This window comes from Sarcophilus harrisii, chromosome 1 (assembly GCF_902635505.1).
Source record: "Sarcophilus harrisii chromosome 1, mSarHar1.11, whole genome shotgun sequence".
NCBI lineage: Eukaryota > Metazoa > Chordata > Mammalia > Dasyuromorphia > Dasyuridae > Sarcophilus > Sarcophilus harrisii.
This window is the reverse complement of record NC_045426.1, coordinates 505,804,916-505,831,774: the sequence shown is the minus strand read 5'-3', so window position 1 is coordinate 505,831,774 and position 26,859 is coordinate 505,804,916. Positions and strand designations below refer to the sequence as shown.

The following is a 26,859-nucleotide window of genomic DNA, read 5'->3' as shown; positions in this document are numbered from 1 at the left end:
ATTTTAATATATTTAACATCTACTGGTCATCCTGCCATCTGGGGGAGAGAGTGGGGAAAGAGAGGAAAAATTGGAACAAGAGGTTTAGCAATTGTCAATGCTGTAAAGTTACCCATACATATAACCTATAAATAAAAGGCTATTAAATAAAAAAAAAAGAAAATAAGAAAATAAAAGAAATGAGGAAATTGAAGACTTGAAAGAGACAGATATAGTGTATTAAATGAGGCAAATATATGTAAATATATAATATTTTATACATAAATATCATATATATACATATACATATATAAAGAGAGAGAGAGAGAGAGAGAGAGAGTATTTGTATACTGCCAATTTCTTTTACTTGACTGCACATTTGTTATGAGACATTTCACTTTACTTTAGTGGAATAGGGATGGAAGGGAAAGAAAATATTCTCTGTTTTTTTTTTAAGATACTAAGAGGTGCTCAGATATAAAATATTATACACTCTTTTAGAAGAAATCTTTGTATTATTTTAAAATAGCAAGTGAAGTTATGAAATTAAAAAACATTTGGAAAGAAAACTATGGAAGAAGGATTCTCTGAAGTTGCCTGAGTAGATCAGTAAATTTCAAGCTCTCCAGATTTCCTACACAAACAGAACAAATTTGCATCTCAGGGCAAATACAGACTGGTGGAACAATCAAGATTTGGGGCAGAACAAAGGTCCTCTAGGTACAAACCAAGAAGATTTGAAGGAGCCCAAGTTGGAATTAATTAGTATGAAGCGCAAACACTTTGGGGATAACTCTACACAAACACCAAGTGGGGAACCCAGGGTTACCTGAGTATGGCTGGAACCTCTGCAAGAACCACAGAAACATTCACCTTCTGGATTGTTTGTGGAGTTGAGGGTCTGAATCCAGGAAGACTGAGTGAACCTTCAGTTGATTAGGAACGCCAAACCCAACTATGTTGCTTAGATATTGCCCTGGGCAAGAAGGAACCAGCACCCAGTGAGTGCAGAAGCAGGGGGATAGGGACACTGCAGAGGATATTTTCAGAAGGATGGAACTTTAGATTTGGGGTTCCAGGTCAGAAGAGAGAGTTGAAATGAAGCTAGGGGCACCATCCCTCACCCTACAATTAGAGGAGCTTACACTAATTGTTCCCATTAAAAAAAAAAAAATGAACCGACATAAAAGAAAGAACTCAACCATAGAAACTTAATATGGAAACAGGGAAGACAGGAATTCATTTTCAGAAAAGGATTCTGAAGTTGAAATAAAATTTCTTCTACCCCAAAAAGTAACATTAAATGGCTCCCTGACCAAAGAAAATTTATAGAACTCAAAAAAAAATTTAAAGTAAATTTAAAAAGTGAAAGAGACATTGAGGAAAAACTAAAAAAATAAAAAACAGTCAAGAAAAACAAGATTATGTGGGGAAAATGTTATTCAACTGGAAAAGGAAATACAGAATCTTAAAAACAAAATTAACTTTTTGAACATTAGAATTGGGCAAGGGAAAAGCAGTAAAAATATAAGAAATCAAGAAATAAAACAATATAATGGAAAAAATAGAATAGGATGTGAAACATAAGAAAAACAACAGATCTGGAGAACAGTTCAAGAAAAGAAATTGTAAGAATAATTGGACTACCTGAAAGCTGTGACCAAAAAAAGAACCTTGAAACAATAATTTAAGAAATAATCCAAGAAAATTGTCCTGGATTGATAGAACATGAGAGAAAAGTAGAAAGAGAAAAAAATCCACTGATAACCATCTCAACACATAGGATTATTACTGTCAAATTTTGAAACTCACAAATCAAAGAGAAAGTTTTCTAGGAAACAAGAAAAAGCAATTCAAAATATGTTGGAGCTATAATTAGAATTGTACAGGATTTATCAGCAATCACAATAAAAGACAAAGGAGTTAGAATCATATATGCTGTCAATCAAAAGAATCCATAATTATCTACAATATTCAAATAAAAAAACAATGAACATTCAATGAACTTGCAGGTTTTCAGGACTTTCAACCAAATCTAAACTCAATAGAAAAATTAATATATGTGTCAATATCCAAGATTAAGTTCAAGGAATTTTATATGGACAAATAATTTATGTTCTTTACATGGAAATTTATATCATATCTTTTAAGATTGACAGCAGTAACTGGTTGCTCAAAAGAAAGATTTATACAAATGAGGTGTCCATGGGGACATAAAGAGTCAACATTTATTACCATAATGTTTGACATAACTAACTTCTTTTTGAAAATCAAAATTATAGGTAGTCTCAACATCAATGGTATACTATAAGTTGGTTGCAAAATATATGTTCATTCATTCGTTGTAAAAGCATTTATTTATTAAGTGTCAAATTTGTGAAATGATCAGGAGATAATATAGTGGATAGAATACCATATCTGGCCTCTAGGAGATAACTATGAACCACTACATAGAATTCCCAATCCCTCTATTTTTGTGTGCCTGCATTTTTGATTTCCTTCAAGGCTAATTGTACACTATTTCAAAGTCCAATTCTTTTTGTACAGCAAAATAACTGTATGGACATGTATACATACATTGTATTTGACTTATACTTTAACATATTTAATATGTATTGGTCAACATGCCATCTGGGGGAGGGTTTGGGGGGAAAGAGGGGAAAGGTTGGAACAAAAGGTTTTGCAACTGTCAATGCTGAAAAATTACCCATGCATATATCTTGTAAATTAAAAGCTATATAATATATATATATATATATATATATATATATATATATATATATATAGACAAAAAAAAAAAAAGAATACCATATCTGGAGTCAGGAAGACTCATCTTGAATTCAAATCTGGCCTCACATACTTATTAGCAGTGTGATCCTGGGCAAGTCAGTAAACCCTGTTTACTTCAGCTTCCCCAGCTAGAAAATAAGCTGTAAAGGGAAATGTCAAACCATTCCAGTATCTTTGCTGAGAAAACCCCAAATGGAGTCAGAACAAATCAGATGCCACTAAAAAAATGACTAAAACAAGAGACAAAATTCATATCTGAGATATAAAAGCAAAAATAGTCCATAATCACAAGAAGCTTACATCCTATTTGAGTGAAAGAACATGAACATGAGAAAAATAAGAAAAAACAAAACATATACAAAATGCTTGGCAATTTCCAGATGAATAGAGATACCTCTAAGATTAGATTGGTCATAAAACCTGTCCTTCCCATGATTCTGTTTAAGCTTTATTTTAAAACAGGAATTAATGAACAAGGTAATTTTAAAATTATTGAATATGTTCTAATATATGTTATATATTATAAAATATATATCTTCCACATATTTATATCATATATATGCATGCCATGTGTTATATAATATTTATAGTATATATTATATACATATCTATATATGTATATATATATATATATATATATCTGTATCGATATTTAATATCAAGATAGATAGATATAAAAACAGGTTCAAGTCTTGCCTCTGACGCATACTGGTTGAATGATCCTGAGTATATCAGTTGACCTCTCAGTGCTCTGGGAAACTCTTGAAGATTAAGTTGTGGAGAAAGAGTAGATAGATATTTAGAGGAAATTTCATCTTAAGAGTTTCTTACAAAAGTGAAACCACAAGTATATTCTAATATGGTGTATGTTCATAGAGGTATATGTGTATATTTGTATTGCATTATAATGCATATGCATATATGTTTTACATGTATGTTGATGTGTACATTATAGTACCATATCTATTTGTAACCTGGTTTGCTAAGACTGATTGAAAGTGTCTGGGACAGAGGATAAAGGAATTTCAAGGGAGGTAAGAAATGATTGGAAGTAACCACTTCCCAGAATCTTCAGTTTCTATTTCCTTTGACACTAGAATTTTTTGTAGAGAGAGAAGCCAGTTCTTGAACTCTATGTTGGGGTTACCTTAGGATTGATCAGAAGGAAGAAAAGTGCTCTCTGTGATCTCTGGGGGTCTGTGACAGAGAATTGAGATCACTCTGTGTAGTACCTAGAAGAGACAGATGAAGCAGAGGGAGAAAAGGTTAGAGAATACAGGTATGATGCAGAGTGGCCCAGAGTGGGGCAAATTCTAAACATTCTAGAATGGTCCAAATCAGTGAGGACTGGAAGCTTTCAGGCTTTCACAGCTACCTTGGTAAGAATCCATCTCCCATCATTTTCTTCATTCTATTCCTTCACTGAGGAAATCTCCAATTACTTCTAAAACTCACCCTATCCTTCTATTTCCTTTCCCTCTCCTCCAATTTCTTAGCCTTTCTTACATTTCTCTATCCCACCAGACTAGTCAGGAGGAGGGGTGGAATGGGGAAAGAATGATGACTTGAGCTGTGTACACCACAGCCTATTTGAAAGACTTTTGTTTCACTGATTTCTTTGATTATATATACCTGATCATTTTAAGAAATCACTTGGCCATTGAAAGTAAATTTTTGAAAATTATAAATTAGGCATCATGATTGAGGTAGGCATGTAGAATATAGATTCCATAAGTAAAATTAAGGAGATTTTGTGGGGGAGGTAGAACATTGTAGCTGAGTACTTTGAGGCATATATTTTCTTATATAATTAATCTTCTATTGAACCTAGGAATAAGCTCAGGTACATTGGTTCTCTGAACTCATAAGTACTAAGGAGGAGAGGGGCAACTCCACAAAGGTAGACAGAGTATCACTCTAGTGTCCAAGAAATATTCTATACCTGCTTTAACTAGTTAACAAATTTACTAATGATGGTCTGACATCCTGCAGCTCTAGCAGTCACCATAAAAAGCTGTCATATATAGATATGATTGTTGGGTAAAGGTAGGGTCCATAGGTTAGTTGAATATGAAGAGGGAAATTACTTATAAATGTAAAGTTTGCATGAATAGCCCTTCCTTGTCTCTTTCCCATTTTTCTACATATTGCAGGAAAGTATTAGAAAAGCTTCTGCAGATTTTATATTTTTTAGCTCTAGCCAACAACTCAATTGTTACTGATGACTTTGACATCTTGGAGACTACAGGAAACTAGAATGTAAAAAGACAATAGGAAGTCCTAGGTAGTTTCTTTCACTTGATGTTGAAATGGAGAAAAATGTATTGCCAGGTTAGATCTCCATTTGCAAATATGCTCATTTTGGTTCATATCATGAAATGTGGAAGTGGATGGTAAAAGTATCAGAAATGAAAGTGATTTGAAATCAACAATTATTGAAGAAGCATCATTCTGGTGAGTTATTAATTAACAGTAGGGGAACAGTCCTCCAAATGGGATAGTGTGCTGTCATTTCTAACTAGGTAAGTTTTCATATACCTTCTACAATACCTTAAGTAACTTTAACCAAACCTCTAATACAGTGTTGTGTTTGGGGTTCTTTTTTTTTTCTTTTTTAGCATTAAATTAGCAATGTTTTATTTTTAATTTTTTACTTTTTTAATTAAATGTAAACAAAAAAATTTAACATTTCCTTTTTAAAGAATTCCATATTCTTTCCCTGTCTTCCTTCTGTCTCTTTAGACGTCAGTTTGAAATAGAATATACACGTGCAGCTATGCAAAACATTTTCATATTAGTTACACTGCAAAAGAGAATAAAGACAAAAGAAACAAGAATAATTTTTAAAAGTTTGTTTTAAAACTGTATGCTTCAATCTGCATTCAAATTCCATTAGTTCTTTCTTTGGAGGTGAACAACATTTCAACACATGTCCTTCAGAATAGCTAAGTAATTCACATTTGACTACCTTGCAATATTATTGTGATTGTATACAATGTACTTCCAGTTCTGCTTACTTAACTTTGCATGTTGCCACTTTTTTGAAAGCATCCTGCTCATCACTTCTTATAACACAATCATATTCTATCACAATCATATATCACTTGTTCAATCATTCCCCAAATGATGAGCTGTTTCAATTCTTTGCCAACACAAAAAGAGTTGTTATAAATATGTTTGTACATATGGGTCCTTTTCCTTTTTTTTGATCTCGTTGCAGTTCAGATCTAGTTGCTGTATTGCTAGATCAAGGACTGGGTAGTTTTATAGCCATTTGGATATAGTTGCAAATTTCTCTCTGGAATAGTTGGATCAGTTTCCCACTCCACAAACAGTATATTAGTGTTCCAATTTTTCTACATCTTCTCTAAAATTTATCATTTTTATTTTCTGTCATATTAGGCAATCTGATATGTAAGAGATATTTTAATTTTATTTTTTATTTCTCTGATTAATAGTGATTTAGGGCATATTTTCCTTTGACTATAGGTAGCTTTGATTTCTTTGCCTAAAAACAGACTGTCTATATCCTTTAATCATTTAGCAATTGAGGAATATTTTTATTCTTATCATTTTGACCTAGTTCTATATATATATTTGAGAAATAAGACCTTTGTTAGAAAAACTTATTGAAAAACTACTTTTCCAGTTTTCTGCTTTCCCCCTAATCTTGACTATTGACTTTGTTTATGCAAAAACTTCCTAATTTTATGTAAAATTCATTATTTCATATCCCATAATGCTCTCTTATTTGATCATAAATTCTTTCCTTATCCTTAAGTGTGATAGACAAAATATTCTACATTCCCCTAATTTACTTATAATTAGCCCATGTTTCTTAATCTGAATTCTATTAATTTGTTTTATTATTTTTTAAGGATTTAATAACCATATTTAGTTTCTCCTTGAAATTGCATGTGTTTTATTTTATGCATTTAAAAACATCATTCTGAGAAAGGAGTCTATAGATTATCAAGAGGTCTGGGACATAAAAAAAAAAATTTAAAAACAACTGACATCTAAGTTCTTATTTAACAAATGAAGCAACTAAATCCCAAGGGAGTGAAGAAATCTTATCACAGTCACAAAGTTAGTAAAAGGAATATAGATGGTAATTCCAACCCCAGTTCTAACAAGGACTTCTTTCCATAGTTCTTGTAGAAGGCTCAAGGTGTTGCTACCACATCAAGAGGGAACTAGACATGAAGCCAACAAGGTCTGCAGTGAGTAAAGAAGGGTTTAGAAGGTCTAATCATTGAACGGTATTGCCTGGCATTCTGTCCATTTTCCAGACCCCAGAGCAATGGAAGGAGCTTGGCTGGCTCCTTGACTGGAGTGAGCACACACTATGTTTCTCCCCCTTTCCTCCCCCCATTTCCTCCTCCCCACCCACCTGCCAAATCCAAATGACCTTCAGCATCTGTGTCTGCAATCCTGACTTCTCTGCAAGAGACAAGGACAGATAAAAAACATGTGGTGCACATTTGCAGAACCTATTGATTTATATTAAGGGACTTGTTCTGGAGTGAGCACAGGCAGTGTTATAAATTAATTTACTAATCAGCTCTTCTCCCTGTCATTCCCAACTGGACCAGATATTTCCATGGGACAGATTTCTCCACTCACTCAGTCACTGGCTTTGGTTTCAATAATACGGTGCCTTGAAGAGGGAAAAGGGGAAGCTAGGACATGCCAAATGAGTCTCACAGGCCCCAGACACACTGGTATTCTGCTGTCCACCTCCTTAATGACTGAAACATGAATTGGTTCACACCAAAAGTAGGGGACCTGGAGAGCTAGTGTGTTATAATGGATAATTTGACCATAATCCTCCCTCTTTCCTTATTCTTCATGCTCCTACTTTCTTGGATAAAATAAATTTGTGGTCACAATGCCTTGATGACTTTTCTTCATCATGAAATAGCTGAGAATAGACTAGGTGAGATCAAAACTCTTTAGGGAAAAACAGAAATGCTCAAACCCACTACATGTGGCCAGTTTCATACCCATTTCATCTAAAGACTTACACCTCATTTTCCTAGAGAAAAAATAAGGTAGAACCAGAAGTGGAAAACTACCTGATCCTCTACCTTCTAGTGCCTTCTAGTTGTAAGTATTTATTAAGTGCCTGTTATGTAGCAGAGGCTATGTTAGGCCCTGGGGATACCATGACAAAAATAATATGCATTTATACAATGCTTTAAGTCTTTAAGGTTTACAAAATACTGTTACCATAACTATCTAATGCAACATTTTACAAATGAGGTGTGTGAACCTCTGAGAGATTGTTATGTATCTGGGATCACACAACCATCACATATCAGAGGCAAGATTTAATCTCCTAATTCTGACGTTTTCTAGCTCTCTATCCATGACATCATACATAATAATGAGGAGTATATTCCAGTGTAGGAAGACCTGTCTATATAAAGTGGAGATGGAATGCCAGATTTAGGGAATTGTATAGAGACCACTTAAGTTGAAACATATAGTGCAACAAAGTAGCAAAGTGGGGCCTAAGAGAAAGGAAAACCTGATTTCAAATCTAGCCTTTGACACTGATCCTGGGCTAATCATTTAAACTTTTCTACCTCAGTTTTCTCATCAGTAAAATGAACTGGAGAAGGAAATGGCAAACCACTCCAGTATCTCTACCAAGAAAATCAAATAGAATCGCAAAGAATAGTAAACAATCAAAAAATGACTGAAAAACAATAAATACTGCATTAGAAGGAATTAGAGAAAATTCTGGAAAAAGTAGTTTTGATTCAAAAGGAGAAAAGCAAAGGAGTTCATGTCTAGAATCGCCATAAAGGTAAAGAGGGGAGAAACTGGAAGCAATGTCATGAATATAAAAACTAAAAAAAAAAAAAAGAAAGAAAAAAGTTATCTACTTTAAATAGTTCATATTCTAATGGGATAAAAAATGTAAATACACAGTTATGTACACACAAGATCTGTACATCATAGGGGAAAACTGTAAGATTTAACAGCTGATTAGACATTGAGAATGGAGGAAAGATGGAATGAGAGATATTTAAGAATCAAGACAAAGACAACTCTAAGATTGTGAATCTAGGGCTAGAAGATCTAGAGCTTCAATCTGACAGACTCTTTACATATTTTCTCTGTGCATGTGTGTGTATATTTGCAAAACATCTCCCCCATGAGAATTGAGTTCTACTTGGGTTCAGACCTTTGTCATCTCTTGCCTAATTCCATTACAACACTCTCCTGATTTCCAAGATTCTAATTTCTCTCTTCTTTATGCAATTGCCAAAAGAATCTTCCTGAAGTCAAAGTCTGATGTGTCACATGCCTAACCAGAGACTCACAGTCATTGTAGTACCTGTGTTAAGTGGGAGGACACTTTGGGCCATTTACTCCAATTACCTCATTTTACAAATAAGGAAATAACATCAGGAGTAGCAAAATGACTTCCCCAACAAACATATGAAGAGATTAGTGCTGTGAGCACCTTGAAAAGAAGAAACCATTTTTTTTATCTTTTCCTTTTTTTGAGGGGGGGAAGTCTTTATAACATTTAGCACAGTGCCTGGCACACAATAACTACCTAATAAAAACTTGTTGACTGAATTAATTGACAAACTGGAGGAAGGGAAAATTTAGGAGGGAATATAAGCACAGGGAAGATGCCATTTTTCATCTTCTTATGCAAAATAGACACTTAATATGCTCATCAAATTTAATTGCTCTTTAGTTTCAACTTAAAATGGATGCAATAATGTTGCACTACCCTAAATTTGTAAGCACCAAATGAGATAATTGTTAATAAAATAATAGCTCACATTTACATATTACTTAACCAGGAGTGTTTTTGTTGCTTTTCAACTTAAGTATTTTATTTTTTTTTCCAATTACATGTAAAGATAGCTTTCAATATTTACTTTTATAAGATTTAAATTTCATTTTCTCTATTCCTCTTTTCCATTCCCCCTCCCCAATAGGGCAAGCAATTTGATGTAGGTTATATATGTACAACTATATTAAACATATTTCCACATCAATAATTTTGTTAAAGAAGGATCAGAACAAAAGGGAAAAACAAGAAAAAAAGAAAAAAAAGAAGTGAAAATAGTATGCTTTGATCTACATTTAGACTCCACAGCTCTTTCTCTGGATATGAATAACATTTTCTGTAATTGAATGTCTTGAAATTTTCTTAACCCACTTTATTGCTGAGAAGAACTAAGTCTATCAAAGTTGATCATTCACATATTCTTGCTATTCTAGTTCTGCAAGTTCTGTTCACTTCATTCAGGATCAGTTCATGTAAGTTTTTCCAGGTTTTTTCTGAAATCTGTCTGCTCATCACTTCTAACAGAACAATAGTATTCATTATATTCATATACCACAATTTGTTCACCAATTCCCCATCTAATGGGGAACCCATCAATTTCCAATTCTTTGCTACCACAAAGAGAGCTGTATAGCACTTAATTGTTATAGAAATACTTTTATCACAATAGTATAGTGGAAAAAATGCTGGATTTGAAGTAAGACAGTGCTGGGTTTAAATTCCACTTCTGCTATTTACCACCTATGTAAATGGGGAAGTCACTTTTCAGAGCCCCATTTTACCATCACAGGCATAAGGAACTCCCAGGTGAGAAACCTCCCTCCACTGGTGCAGGTCTTTAGCTTCTATAATTTACAGTCAGAGAGTTTCCCAGAATTACTTTCTCTGGGTCCCAGAGCAAGTATGTGGTCAGAGGTGATCTCTAAACCTAGATTTTCTGGTTTGGAGGCTAGCTTCCTCCCCATCATGCCCCAGAGCTTCTCATATAATGCATGCTTCTCATATAAATGTAAACCACTACTATTAAACTCAAGTGAACAATTTATCCCAAGGTACCCAACTTTCCAAACTCTGGTGAAAATAACCCAAGGAAAAGAGCCCTTAGTCTTAGCACAGTCACAGGAATTGTGCACATCTATTTTTTCTTTTGTTTTACTCTAGGCAGTAGTCTGGCTTCCTTCATCTAAGGGACTAATGACACAGGAATCCCTGACTTCCAATTTACACACCCATGCAGTGTGTAAATTTATTTTCACTGGCTGCAGCTTCCCTCCTTCTGCTGGTAGGAGTTCCTGTATCTCTGAATCACTGGCCATGGTCCCACTCTGGGCCTGAGCAGCTTCCTGACTTCTATTCTCTTGGCTTCATTCACCATCGTATTTCTCCATTTGTTGCTAATCAAAAGTTGTTGTGAAGGATAATGGGTGCTTTTGAATTCCTTAAGGAAAATAACTTTTTGATGGTAATATCTGCCTATGTTTTTGCAGCCCTGGCCCTTGCAATCAAGACACTGCCAACCTTTGCTTCCAACTTACTATAGCTTGCTGGAAAGATGCTTAAAGAAGACTATCCCTTTCCTAAGTTCAGAGACACCTCCAAGTGTGCTCTGTCTGCTACTCTGTGACAAATACCATAAAAATAAACACAATTTCAGAGTCTAGGAAAGGCCAGAAATATTGCAGCATCCTGATTAGGCCTTCCCAGAGCTCTGCTCACTAGAGAATCCAAATCCAATGTAAGAAGCATGACATCCAGAAAAAGATAGTTGATAGTCTTGCCATGCTCTGGCCTTCTCACATCACATATGGAATTTTGTATTTAGTTCTCAGTGCCATCATTTATTTAGGAAAGATATTAACAAGCTAGAATGTGTCTAAGGAAAGTGAAAAAATTAGGGAGCCATGCCTTAAAAAATTGCCTACAGAAACTTGGAGTAAGATTGGCAGTAAATGGGGTAGCTTAGAAGAAGAGAAGATGTATGCATATTAAATGGGGAGAAAATAATGATTATTATTTTTATATTATATTATATAATGCATTATCATATGATATGGTATCTATATTTTATATTATATATTGTTATATGCTATATTAATATAATTTATTATATATAATGATTATTGTTATTATTGTCATAATTATATATCCCTTTAAGGCTTATAAAGTACTTTACATATATTATCTCATTTGCTAGACCACAAAGGAAGCAGCAGTGATAGATGGGTTCATATATTGAAAGACTTTCAGAGAAAAGAATTAGCTTTATTCTTCTTTCCTTAATCTAACCTAAAAGGGAACAATTAGGAGAAATGAAAAGATGGTTCAAAGAGGCAGATTCAGGTTTGGTGAAAGGAAATATTTTCCAACAATTGAATCTAACAAGGAATAGGGTGATGATAAATTTCCTATGGGCAAACATCTTTATTTTAAGACTGGATGACACATTGTTGGATGTGTGTTATGAGTTGAACTAGGGGGTCTCTTAGATACCTTCTAACTCTGAGGTTTTGTTAATTAATGTTAAAATCATAATCATGGAACTCTAAGGAACTAGAATACATTTGGTCTTTGTAGAAGAATGATCCAAGAAAGTCAAAAAAACCCATATTTAAAGGTCATATAGTTATGAAATGGCTCAGCCAGCAATACAACTCAGGCCTCTGCTTCAGAGGTTTTATCATTGAGGAGCTAAGCCCAAAGAGGTTAGATTATTCAAGGTCACAAAGATAGCAAGTAGGTAGAAAATAGGAATGTGATATCCATTGTCAACATTTCAAAAGCTTTTGGAAAGCAGAAAGGGTACCACAAAATTGGAAAAGGATATCATACAAATATATCTAAAGATGAAAGAGTCTGCAAACTGTAGGCTTGACTTGATTCAATAAAAATTCTGATATAGATCAATAAAAAGGTGTTTGGCAAACAAATAAAGAATACAAAGAGTCAACATAGCCTAACCAAGAGCTGATTGTGCCAGCCTAACCTCATTTCCTCTTGTAACAAGGCTATTTTAGCAGTAATTATCATAGCATATACAAAAATCCATTAGATTGGCATTTCCTTGAGAGCAGGACTCTGTTTACTTGCTTACTGTTCATTTATTTGTTGTTATCTTTCTTTGTAACTTAATACAATTCCTGGCACAGTGAATACTTAAAATGCTTGTTGACTAAATTATCTAATGAGAAGATATCTTTATTTTAGAGAAGATTAAGAATCAGCTTTCCTAAATAACAAATTTCTCGCAATGCATTTGAACTTCAATTTGATTTGCATACAATTTTTCAAAAAATAACCTTTAATATAAAGTGAGGTACATCACATTTGGGGGTTGACTAAACAGTTGTTAAATGCCAAAGAAGGAGAAATAAAGGAAAAATCTTGATGAGCTAACTTCACAAGATACCCAAAGGAAGTGTATATACCCATCACATTGTTTTTACTCTCTAGTCCCTCACTTGTAAACAAATTAGCGTAGGCACACTCCTATATAAAATTCCCTTGAATAATCAAGTCCCATTCTAAAGGCCACTTCTGCAAAATATTTTGGTCAATCTCTGGGGACATAGATCATAATTATACTTCACATTATATAGCATGAAAAGATCTGGAAAGTGCTTCATCTGCTTCATCTCATTTGCTTTTCAAATCATTCCAATTGTACAGATAATGAAATAAAGCTTGTAGAAGTTCAATGACTTTCCTAGTCACCAGTTATTATATAGCTGAGGTGACAGTCAAACCTAGGCCTTCTTAAGCCTAAACCCAGCACTCTCTGATGCAATGGGAAAATTACTGAATTTAAAACATAGTCCTTGGCATAGTGAATCCTGGTTCTGTTAACTTCTACCTATGGAATTTTGGGCAAATCAAGTAAAAAAAAAAAAGCCTTTATTTAGTGTCTAATATGTACCCAACATTGTTTTAAATTCTGTAGATAAAAAGGCAAAAAAAACTTTGCCCTCAAGGAGCCCAATGTCTATTAGGATTAGAGAAAAAACATGCAAATAACCATGTACAAACAAAATATATACAGCATAAATTGGGATTGGTTCCAGAGGGACGGCACTAAGATTAAGGAGGACTGGAAGAGACTTCTTGTAGAAGATTGTATCTGGGACCTGAAAAAAAGTCAAGGAAGCCAGAAGACAGAGATTAAGAGAATTTCAGATGTGAGGGGCTTCTAGGGAAAATGCCCCAAATCAAAAATCAGAGTATTTTGTGTGAAAAAGGCAAGAAGTCAGTGGGTAGTATGTGCATGTATGTTGGCAGAGGAGGGAGGCGTATGGTATAAGAAGACTAAAAAGATAAGGGTAGGGCAAATTAAATGCTTTAAAAGACAAAGGATATATATGTGTGTGCATATACATATGTCCATGTATACTTACATGCATATATGCACAGTGTTGGAAGCAATAAAGAGCCACTGGAGTTTATTTAATATTTAATACAGGATGAGATGTGTGTAAGAGGTAGAAGGAATAGTCTGTGATATGATCAAGGACATTACATGATCAAGTCAGCACTTTAAGAAAATAAATTTAACAGCTAAGTGGCAGGTGGATTATAGATGCAGTGACAAGAATCTGTCCCTGAGAGGTGACAGCATCAGCCGAATCATACCATGAAGGTAGAACTGATGGAAATTGGCAATGGATTGGATATGGGGGTAAGAAAAAGTGTGAGAAGTAGAGGATGATTCCTAAGTTTTTAGGGTGATTGAAAGGATGATGGCACTCTATTGCTAATATGATGGAATTGTAATAGTAATAAAAAATTTAGGAAGAAGGGAGAATTTTAGGAGAAGATAAAGAATTTAATTTTGGACATATTGAATTTAAGATGTCTCCATAGCACACAGTTTAAGATTTCCAATGGATAGCTTGAGATATGCAGGGGTCCAGCCTCTGCAGGGGGTCCAGGGAGCTGAGCAGGAGGAGTAGGGTCGGAGTCAAAGCAAGACAGGAGTTGTGGGGTAGTTTGAGTGAGGAACTGATGGAAGTGATGCTCCCACTTCTCTGGGGCTCCTTCAGGCTTCATTTTTATATTTATCATGATCATATAGTTTTCTTTAGGTCAACAGAGTCTTCAGACATGTATCTGACTTATTGACCTTTATATTACTTCATTTGACATTTAATATTTGAGTAAGTTTTTTATGGTTAAGTGTTAATTATTGATTACATTCCATGAAGCTAATAATGAAAAGATAAATGTTGTACAAGATTAAATGTCAGTGAATTTTGTAAATTTACTTATGTCTTCTTTGTCAATTCTATGGATTGTTTGATTCCTCTATTTCCCTGACTTGGAACTGTATACATAGGCATTTAGGGCAATTTCTAGTTCTACTTTAACCATCTTTTGGTTCCTAGCTATACTAATCTTTTCTAAATCTAAATTGGTAAACACCATTATTTACTAGATCTTTGGATTCTCTCCCATAGTGACAATGTTTTCCATGGTGTTCTCTGCTTTATCATTTGTCTCAGTGAGAGATTAGTTTTATTAGGACAGAATATGCATGTGGAATCATTTCTAGTTAACTTGCCCAAATTCCCTTGTCACCAGATTTTTTTTTAGATAATTTTTTAGTGCTGTAATCAAGCCAATTATAAATAATATAGGAAATAGTAGTCCACTAATGAGAATCATAGAAGGAAATATTGTTCCTACATGAGTGCTGTGCACATTTGATCTCAGTGCTGGGCTTTACAATCAGCTTAGAGATTGCAGCTCCCAAAAGAGGTGAAAGACTAGTGTTTAGCAAAGAGGTTATGGTCAGATAAATAGATCCAAGAATCATATCATATGATCATTGAAGCCATGACAGAAGATATTACTACAGTTGTACTACTAAATAAAACTATTTATAGCAGTGTTATCCAAAGAATCCGGGGGTCTCTGAAACCCTTTCAAAGAATCTACAAATTCAAAAGTAGTTTTTATTTCTAATATGGTAAATGACTATAAATATAATGCACATAAACAAAAACTCTTTGGACAGATCCTCAATAATTTTTAATAGTATAAAGATATTGAGAACAAAAATTTGACAACCACTAGCATAGAGGAAGATGAAAAGAAGACCAACTACAGAGCTTTGAGAGACCTCGTTGTTAGCAGAGTTGACCTAGATGAAGATCTAGTAAAAGATCCTGAGAAGGATCAATCACACAGGTGGTAAGAGAAGGACCAGGAGACAGCAATGCCATGAAAACCTAGTGAGAAAGGGATATGAAGAAGTGTGTGCTCAGTAGTGCCAGAAGATGGAGAAAGGGGAAAAAAAGAGGAAGACTGGGAAAATACCATTAAGCCTGGCCACTAATATATCTTTGGCAATCTGGAAGAGAACAGTTTCAGTTAAATGATAGGGTTTAAGGTCAGAATGCAGAGTATTAAGATAAGAATGAGAGGTCAGGGAGTAAAGGCATTGAAAACAGTCTTATTTAGAGTTTATTTGTGAAAAGGAGGAAAGATATGACACAATAGTGGGTGTTAATGCACCAAATGACAGCCTTTTGAGAATGGAGGAGGAATGGACTTGTTTGTAAGCAAAAGGGAAGCAACTAATAGTAGGGGAAAGAGAAAATTAGTGGAAGAGTAGAGATCATACAAAAGACAATCTGCTATAGAGAACAGGATGTAATATAATGATTTGTGCATGCAGAGGGGCATATTTTGACAAGAAGAAAGATAACATCTTCATAGGAGACAAGAATAAAGGAGGAGATTGTAGGAGAAGGCATCTATATGAGTGATGTAGAACAAGGAAGAGAGAAGAAGAGGAAGCTCTCAGTCTATTGTCTTTTTTTTCAGCTGAGAAGGAAGAAGAACCATGGGAAATTTGAAGAGGGATAAAAATATTTTGAAAAACCACTGAGGTTAGGAGGATAGAGAATTAATTAGCAAAATATAATAAGACTGGCTTGCCACAATGAGGCCCAGTTGGGTTTATGTACAATAAATTTGTACATCAAAAAATTTTCATGAGTTCCTCCAACTTCACCAATCTTGACTAGGTGATAAATATGGATTCAATGAATCTCAAAAGTAGAGAGGTTACTGAGTGATGGTGATGGTGGTAGAGGGAGAGCATGGAGCAAGTACCCCAACCCCCTAGCCATGATCAATGAGTCAGTGAAATGAATGAGAGTATAATTAATGCTGGAAAGGGTGGACAGGAAGGCTATATCATCAAAAGGGAATTCATACTAGGGAGTACAAGAAGATAGAATGAAAAAGGACAGTTCTTAATATAAAAGCAAGTTTGTTGCCTATGACATTTTGCAGAGTAGAGGAAAGAGTAAGTAACTTTAAAATGGGAAATGAGGGGCAGCAGGATTGAGGAGTCTGGGAATGAGGAAGGAAATAGATACAATAACCAAGGGTTCCAAATCACTAAGATGCAGAGGGTACAGTGATGCAAGAGTATGTTAATAGTTTACAAACATCAGTAGAGATTTGTCTTCAAAGTAGAAATATTCCAGAAATCTAGCAGGAGTGGATAGTTAGAAAATAAAGGTTGTAGAATTGTGTTCAGGCATTTTAATTGTTTCCATCTCTTTATGAGCTCATTTGGGTTTTTTTTGATAAAGTATTGGAGAAGTTTGCCATTTCCTTCTCCAGCTCATTTTACAGATGAGGAAATTGAGGGAAACAGTTTTAAGTGACTTGCCCAGAGTCACCTAGCCAGATTTGAATTTAGGTTATCCTGCCTCCAGAGCCAGCTCTCTAACCACTAACTAACTTAGTTAGTGGATAACTAATTTCCTCAGACAAAATTGTAATGGCATGACTCGTCCAAGAAGGTTAGGATCTTCCCCTCCTTTTAAGACAATTAGTGAAGCATTATAGGAGGAAACTCATTTAACTTCTACAAGTCTTAGTTTCTTCATCCATAAAATGAAAAGTTGGACTTGATGACTTTTGAAGCTACTTCCAGCTCTGCTTCTATGATCTATTATCCTAAATCACTGCCTCTGGAAAGGATGCCCAGATGTATCTTCACTCAGAGTGATTAGCAGTAAATAGCTAAGTTAGGACTGCAACTAGTTGTTTTGACTCTAGAAGCTCTTTCTACTATATCTCATTGCATCATGCCCATCCACAGTGCTGATTCTCAGAACATGCTTATTCTTCAGATGGGTTATTAAATATATTAGAGAAAGTTTAAGGGCTTGATAGAAAGAGTTCACTTATGAGGGTCCTGCCCTGATCCTTAAGAAATCCTGTTTACTAAAGGACACTAACTTTATTGCTCCACCTATCTATTTCTAGGAAACAAAAAGGGGGAAAAAAGCAAATGATGAATGAAATTGTTTATAAGTTTTAAATTCTTGCCTCAATTTCTACAACTTCCAAGTCACTATTAATATTAGATACCCTAATCTTGGATCTGCTGAAGGACAGTCTCCTGAACCCAAACATCTACTCTTTTTCAAATTGTCCCTTCTCCTTCTAAATGTTTCATTAAAGCTCAGCACTTCCCCATTGATTTTTTTTTCTTTGAGGAAAGAGATTATATTTTCCCTAGTGGGGAGAATCGATTTTTAAAGAAAAAATAAAAAAGCCATTAGATATTCTTTCACCTGGAACAAAAGCAGTATTTTGTGGGAAGCAAAAGTAGTGCAGGAGACAGGACAGTCATGAATGCTGTCACTTCAGCCAAGGTATTGAGCTTTCCCACAAAGACTCCGGCCTGGGATCCTTATTGTGGGCCCCAGGGAAAGGAAGTCATCATGGTCAATAGTGACTGGGGGCTAGACTGACAGGAAACTGTGAAGTATTAAGTACAGGAACCCAGCTTCTTAAACTGTGGTTTCCAACCCTATATGAGATCTTATATCTGAATGTGGGAAATATGAAATTATGATTTTTATCTTTAGATGTTTTATTTCATATACCTATTTTATATATCTATATGCCCAGGGGCACATAAAAATTTCTAGGATGAAAAGGGGTTGCTAGTGAAAAAAAGTTTAAGAAGTCCTGCTCTAGACCCTTTCAGGATGAAATCTTTCCTCCATGGAGGAAGCGTTCCTATATGTTGGTCTTAAGACAAAGCCTTACTTCCCCTATGACAGTTATAGATATTAGGGAAATAACAACTAGGTTCATTTGAAAATTATTACTTCTTTCTAAATCCTAAACTAGAAATTAGGAAATTCTTGAGAATAAAAGAAGTACCCCCTTTACCCCATCATCCTTCTAGGATGTTTCTATGTTCTTTGCTCATTCTTGAGACAGCAGGTCCTGTTCTCTAACAAACCCTAGAAATCTTGTTATGTGAAGTTCCCACATTTTGGATCCATTAACTATTCAGGCAGCTCTATCCATTCCAGTCCAGCTGGCTCCCCATGATTGCCTACTATAATCCCAGGTTTCTATAAAAACCTGTTTTTAAAATCTTTATAATCTGAATCTTGGCTGCTCAGAAATGGTTTCATATTTCAATGTGATTATTATAAAAATTACCTTTCCCTCTAATGTTGTCTCATCTAAAACTGTCATTTTATAGAACCAGTTATAGAATAATAGAATTTCAGAATCTCAAAATTGGATGAGAGCTCAGAGACCATCTGAGAATTATTAGCTTGTCAATATTACTTCAAGAAAGTCCAAACCCAGGGATTTAAAAAATGTTTCCAGGCTCATACAGAGGGGTCAGTGCTGACCAAGGAAAAAAAAAGTTCTTGAAGTTCAAATCACCATTTTCTAATTTTTCTGTTTTCTTCTCATGTGTAGTGTGTATATAACATTCTTATTATAATCTCCTATTATGAGGGTATGTTTCTCCTTTACACTGTTATCATTTTGGGAAGTGTGGGGCCTTTAAGGGATTAAGATAAATTATCTTAGTACTAAGTGCAAGAGTAGTATACACTACTTGAGGTATAGTTGAAAAGAGCATCTCAATGTTTAAAAGAAAGAGCTCAGAGGTCAGAAATTCCAGGAAATTTAAACTTGTGACATGTATTCATGGGGGTCACTCCTTAGGTTTGAATAGGGTTCCTCTGGTGGTATTTATACACTGAATTGTGCAAAGGGGAGGAGAATTGCAGATAAAACAAGCTTTTAGAAGATAGGGAGAGGGAACCACATGTGACCTCAGAGTTTCTGGTATCCAGCCTCCAAGGACTTCAGACTTCAAAAAAGGTGGTTAGCAAAGAAGTAAATCCCATCACTATTATAGTCAGTGGATAATTATCATTGGCTAGACAAATGAAATGGGAGTGAATGGAATAAAGGTGGATCAACCACTCTTTTCCAGCTCACCTCCTTGTGACCATGAATCGAAGCATTGCTTGGTATGAAAGCTTTTTGTTCTCTGTTTGGATCAGTGATGAAAATAAGAGAAAGTATAAAAAGAAAAGAATGGTAGTAAAGACAGACAAATTCAAGTAAAGGGTTTATTCATGTTTGGTAGGCTATAATGTGAGATTTTTCCTTTTTCCTTTTTTTAAGTAACTGTACTCTAATCTAATCTAATGATTAAGTTATCCTTTCAAGTCAGAAGATTAAGAATTTGGGAGGTGGGTAGGGAATATAGGAACCAAGGAAGGAAGGGAAAAAGAAAATAAGCATTTATTTTGCACCTACTATGTGCCAGGCACTGTTAAAAATTTTTAAAAAAATAGATTTATTAACTATTGTCTCATTGATTCTGACAAGAACCACAGGACATAGGCTTTACAATTTTACATTTTTACAAATTAACATTTACCATTTTACAACTGAGAAAACCAAGGCAGACAGGATTTCTGGGATATAACTTGCCTAGTATCACATAGTTTGCAAAGGCTTGAAGCTATATTTGAACTCAGGTTTTTCTGAACCCGTGGCCATTGCATTGAATTACTGTCTCTAGGTGCGTCTTCAAAGAAAAGTTTAGAGTTTTTAATGGTGAAACAGCTACTATCCCAACATATACAGAGGTACTGAAAAAGATTCCAGAATTCTACTTAGGTTATTAGCATGATTTTAGCTAATCCAGATGGTACTTCAGGGATTAGATCACCATCCAGTGGCTGCCACAGTTATGGCACCTCACCTAGTTAACTCAGGAACTCTCTCTTTGCACCAAGTACTGGTTCCTTTACATTTTCAACATTTCAAAAGGAGCTGTTAATAGAATTCTAAATTAAATGCACACAAATAAACAATAAATAAATAAAATACTACAAAAGTGTAAAAAAAAAAACTTCAACCCTTTGTATTATAAGAATTAAATCTTGGCTCAAAAACCGTGTTTTCTTAAGATAACCTTCTGCCCTCATTGTGCCCAAGACATGTACCTCTTGATCTTTCCTTGAATTTTAGAACAATATAATGGATATAACAATGGATCTGGAGTCATGAATCTGAACCTTGTCTCTGATCTTTACTATCTATATATTCATGACTAAATTCCAGCCTGTCAAAGACTCACTTTCTTCATTTGTAAAACATTAATATTAATACTTAAGCTACATAACTCATGAATCAAGGACATGAGAAAAATGCTTTGTAACTATTTCAAGTCCTTCATAAATGCCATTTATTATTTTCAAAAATAGTGATTGGGAGACTTAAGGAAGATATTTGGAATGATCTGAACCTTTCAGAGGACTCACAATCACTTTGGGAATCATTTGTGGAGAATGAGAGACAGACAGCAGAACTAAAGTCAGGCAAATAGTATTTCCCTTTTGGGGAGGATCAGAAGAAAATGAGAGTAAGAGACAGACAGAAACAAACAGAAAGAAAAAGAAGAGGAAATGAGAAAACAGAAGCAAGCAAGATTAAATGAGGTTGTCCAGAGTCACACAGGTAATAAATGTGTAAAGCTATATTTGAACTCAGGAATATGGGTCTTCCTGACTTTAAATCTGGCACTCTATCCACTGTGTCACCTAACTGCCCTCCACGTAACAGGATGCATGTAAATCAAGAGTATCCTATGAAAAAACTCAAAAACTGACCTGACTATATAAGACTGATGATAGTATTATCTTCAGTTATATCATTACTTGGAGGAATGAGTTCAGTTCTAGGTGCGACTTTTTTGGAAGACATCAAGGAAGGTAACTTGTGAAAAGTGACTTAGTATGGTGAGAAGATTGAAATTAATGCCACATGAAAATGGCTGTAGGAAATGGAGAAAACCTACCTAGAGAAGAGGCTTGTGGAAACAACATAGATTTTTATATATTTGAAGTAATATTGTATGCAAGAAATTTTGGATGTTTTTTGATTAATCCCCAAATGTTGGTTCCAGAAACTGTGAGAAATTTACAGAGATTTCCCCCGATTTAAATCTACACCCAAAATGGAATAGACTGACTTAAAATATACTCACCACCATCACTGGAGGTCTTCAGAGTCTGGGAAGCACCTTGTCATGCTCAAAGGACTTTCTGCTAAATTCTGTTGCCTTTTTTCAGTTTTCATTCTTCTTCAGTTTCACCATCTCTTGACAATGTTGACCAAGCACACCATTGCTTCTACTCAGCATAATTGTGCTGCTTGCTCTTTGCTACCACCCATAAGTGTTTAATATCTTCAGTGCTATTAATCTCTGTTATCATCTTCTTGGGTACAGTAACTGGAAAGCCTCTCCTTGAGATAAATAGAATAATAATCTTTTAGTCATTATTCTGGGTCTATGAACCAGCAAGTCTAATTTGGATGTATGAGCCACCACACCTAACTTGGAAGCCAGCAGATGAAATATCCAGGGTAAAATTGTTTTACTTTCTTCTAAGGATTGCCAAAAATTAAAGGCCTTTGTTCCTAGAAAATTAACTGACTTGGGTTCTAAAATTCCTCTAAACTACAGTTAAATTCTTGATTATGAATTTACATTCCCCAAACTCTTTTCAGGCACTGAAAATTCATCTACAAAAGTTCAGGCAGGCAAAAATTCCTCTACACCTGTGTAAGAGCTTATATAATTATGTTTCCTTCACTGTCAAGTTGTTTGATTGACACAAAACTAGAAGCTAAGGTCAAGAATCAAAAATTTATAAATAGAGTTACTGACTTCTCCCACTTTCTCTATCTTCCTTTATCGTGTATCTAGTAGGTGAGTTTTGTACTTGTTCAAAACAACCCTCAATATTTCCTTTACATCTCAATAATAAATACTGAAATTTAGTTCAAGCTCCAAAAGCATGCTAGCCCTAAGATAGAAATTAAGGCAGTTTTCTACTCCATCTTTGCTCTCCCATCTGATTTCTTTCAGGAAAGTTCCTGAAATCAGTTGACAGTAGTTGTCAGAATAATTCTCGAGAAGACTCACAAGAATATTCTTTTTCCCTGTTCAAGATGCTCTCCTTCTCCAGTCACCCACTACCCTGCTGAAGATGAACCTAATTCTAGAAAGTCTGCATCCAAGAAATATGGTTTTATAGACTCTAATGTCTCCTGACCAAAGTGAAATCTGCAAATAACAATCTGATTTCCTGCGTCATACCTTCTGACTGCATTTGTCAGGAAATATCTTTCTTATGTAAAACAGGAACCAAGGATTGGATAACATCCTATTGTTTTCAGACATTCATTGATCTCCTTCATTCTATGCTTAGGCAAACTTCTGTATGGTGATGGCAAGTGACAATCTAAACTAGTGAGCCGCTTCTGGATGTAAAAAGAGACCAAATGACAATTCATTAGTTATGGCAGTTCAGGTATGGGTTGACTGGATAAGCTCTAGGATTATCCTACATCCTGAGATCCTATATTTGTGAAATGTTTGAAAGACAAACGTAGGAAAATGGTTCAAATATTTGTTTGACCTCAAAGGGATTCAAGTTGAAAAAAAGCAGATTTTAGCTCAATGTAAGAAACATTTTCTAACATGTCCTAAAATGTCTAAAAGTAGTATGTCTCGCTAAAACAGGTAAAGACCTACTCATCATTTGAGATCTCTCTGTATATAAACATGTACAGGGGGTGTTATAGAGGTAATTCTTATTTAGTTATGGCTTAAATTGGATAACTGGAGTCCCTATCAACTACAAGACTCAGATTATGAATGACCGGAATACAGCTGAGACCATGGTGTTTGAACACCTCTCCACAAGAGGCTTTGTAGTTTAGGAACATGTAATGTCATATACAGTGCCCAAGGAGAGTAGGAATTTCTTTCTCTCTCCATATACTGTCCCCCAACTTAAAAGCATTCTCTCTGTTTCTACACTCTCTCTGTTTTCAAGGTTTCCCCATGTTTGTATTACACTGATATTATTTCACATCTGCATTAGGCATTCACCATCAAAGGCTCCCTGAATTAACCACCCTCTCCTTTTGGACCAACATATGTACTCTGGGCTCCAGTAGACCATGAGAAAATCATAATTCTTTCTTTCCAACAGTGCAACTTGGAAACTTAATTACTTTCCATGGCCCAGTGCCAGAGAAGTATTGGATGGCTGTCAGTAAAAGCAGATATTTGGCACATAGTATGTATGACGTATAGAGGAATGGCACATTTCCCTGCTGCAAATTCTGAGTAAGGTGTTTGTAGACTCATTTGATTAGATGACTATTCCCTGTTTATTATAGAGGCTTAGGCCATTGTTTTGGCCAGGCTGTAAAAACTCTCAGATATTCTATCTATAATAATTTCATTTTGGACACCACCTGTTTTACTTGATTATTTGGATCTCTATGGGTCTAATGGAAATCCAGAATTGCAACATGGAGGAAAATGAACAAAGGTAGATCTATCTGCAGCTTTTGTACAAATCTCCAATTTCCTTCTGGCTGATTTTCCAGCTCCTCCATTACCTTATAGGCTGCAGGTTACTTCACCTACCCAGAATTGAGTTCCAGACTAGGAAATTCTGTGGCAGAGATTTTTATGGAAAGATTATGATATAAATACTACTCCCAAATTCCAAATTTGTGCGTTGCCTGAAAATAGCACAATTTTGCATAATCACATAAATGTCTTTTGTTCATGTGCTTGGGTATATATGTGAATTGAGGATTGTAGCTGCCATGTCTGTCTGATTCTCTCTGCCCAAGAGAAATCTCTCTTGTGACACCAGGTGGAAAAAAATTAGAAAAGCAAAGAGGATCTAGACTCCCTTTCATGCAAAAATGGGATAGGAGAATTAGGTGAAACACTATGGGAGAGTTTTGGTCTCATAGGGTTATGGTTTTGGGGAACAACTCAGGGTACTCTGATTATACTAGGTGTAAGATGGCTCTATGGATAGAGCACTAGGCCTGGAGTCAGGAAGACCAAAATTAAAATGTGACCTCAAATATTTACTAGCTGTGTGACCCTGAACAAGTCACTTAATCTCTGTTTGTCTTATTGCATTAAAGAAGGAAATGACAAGCCATTCCAGTATCTTTGCCAAGAAAACCTTATGGTTTTCTCATTGTCATACTTTGGTCCATGGGGTCATGAGAAATTAAATATGATTTAAAACAACCACCAAAGTGACAGCCAGTTTCTTCAGCACATGCATAGTGTTCCTGGCCAATTTTTTTTACATTGAATTTTATTTTAAATTGAGAAGCATCATGCTCTCTCTTTCCAACCCCTACTTCAACCAAAAAAAGGAGGATAAACCTTTAAATAAAAATACCTATTCAAGCAAAATAGAAATCCTTACATTGATCACATCCTAACTATGGGCATTGTCCTGGATATTTACTCCATCATCATTCTGTCAGGAGTTGGATAGCACACTTTATTATTGGTCATCTGGAATCCTGATTGTTTATTGTGTTGATCAGACTTCTTAAGTCTTCCAAAGTTAATGGTCTTCTCAATGTTATTGCTACTATAGAAATGGGTCTTCTGATTCCACTCAATTCATTCTGCATCAGTTCATACAAATCTTTCCAGGTTTCTCTGAAGTTTTTCTTTTATTATTCCTTATTCCATTCTATTATCATAATTTGTGGAGCCATTCATTGCCCAACTAAGTACTTCCTTTGTTTCCAGTTTTTTATTACTTTTTAAAAATGTTTAAAATATTTCTGTGGAGGATTCTCCCCTTCTTTGATCTTTTTGGCATATAGGCCTAGGTCAGTGGTATAGCTGACTTAAAAGATACGCACAGGTTAGTAACTTTGGGAATATAGTGCCAAAATGCTTTCCAGAACAGTTCCAACAACAGTGCTTTCATGTGCCTGGCTTCTTCAAAAATCTATCATTTTTCCCTTTTTGTCAACTTTACTGTTTTGGTAGGTATGATATGGAATTTCAGTGCTGCTAGTTTATATTTCTCTTTAGTAATTTAGACTATGTTTTCATATTGCCTTTGATTGATTGGGTTTCTTCTCCTGAAATCTATCTATTCATATCTTTTAGCCATTTACAAGTTAGAGAATGACTCTAATTTTTATAGTTTTATGACTTTTCACATGTCATGACCTTTTTCATATATTTATGTATCTATACTAGCTAATCTTGGCATATGACATAAGATGTTGTTTAAACTTAATTTCTGTCATTTTTCTCTTTAATTTTCTCAGTAGTTTTTCCTTAATAGTGAGTCTTTACCCCAATATCTGAGGGAATTTTCAAACATTAGACTTTAACATTCATTTACTTCTATCTCATATATTCCTTGATTTTTTTCAGCCTTTTGACTTTCAAAAAATAATTATCAAAGATAAATTAACTCCAATTTAGTTCAGTAAACTTAGCTCACTTAATTTAAGTAAAAAAAACAATTTTTTACTTATGATTTTGTATGTCTCCTGTGCTATTTTAAATGTTCTTTTCAAATATTTCCCCAGTCCTCTCATTTCTTTTCAAAATTTTTCTCTAGAATTCTCATTTCATACAATTTTAAACTTTTTAAACTCTTCATTTCTTCTTGGAATTCTAGTTTACGTTGCAAACAAATTTGCTTTTATTAGATGTTTTGAATTTATTCTTTATGTGGGTATCCCTGTGTTTATAATATCTCTATTGGATATATCTTTTTATTTACTTATTCTATCATCCTTCCTTCATGAATTGAGACTTTGTGTTAGAGCCAGGCTTTGTGTACTTCTAAAGAGAATCTTACAACCTTGTATGGTTTTGATCTATGTTGTAGGAGGTTTTGATTCTATGTACTTTAAGGATTTCAGAGGTGTCTCAGATCAGAGAGTTGCAAATATTCAGGATGGCCTGTGTCTCATCTAGCTCATCATCAACTTGACTCAGAGCTGGAACTAACTCTAATGGGCTTGGGAAAGCCAATTGTTAAATTTTCAGGGTGAACATTTGTACTTCAAAAATAAGCAATCGCTACTTAAGAGTTTCTTATTTTATT

At 34.8% G+C, this 26,859-nt stretch overlaps 1 long non-coding RNA gene across 1 annotated transcript; it reads right to left on the bottom strand.

Moving 5' to 3' along the window:
• Positions 1–3,890: 3,890 nt before the first annotated feature.
• LOC116421320 lies at positions 3,891–23,237 on the bottom strand. Its single transcript, XR_004231642.1, has 4 exons — positions 23,046–23,237; positions 21,930–22,189; positions 7,163–7,212; positions 3,891–4,001 (listed from the first exon to the last, which is right to left on the bottom strand). It is a non-coding gene; the product is annotated as an uncharacterized LOC116421320 (long non-coding RNA).
• Between the last annotated feature and the right edge of the window lie 3,622 nt (positions 23,238–26,859).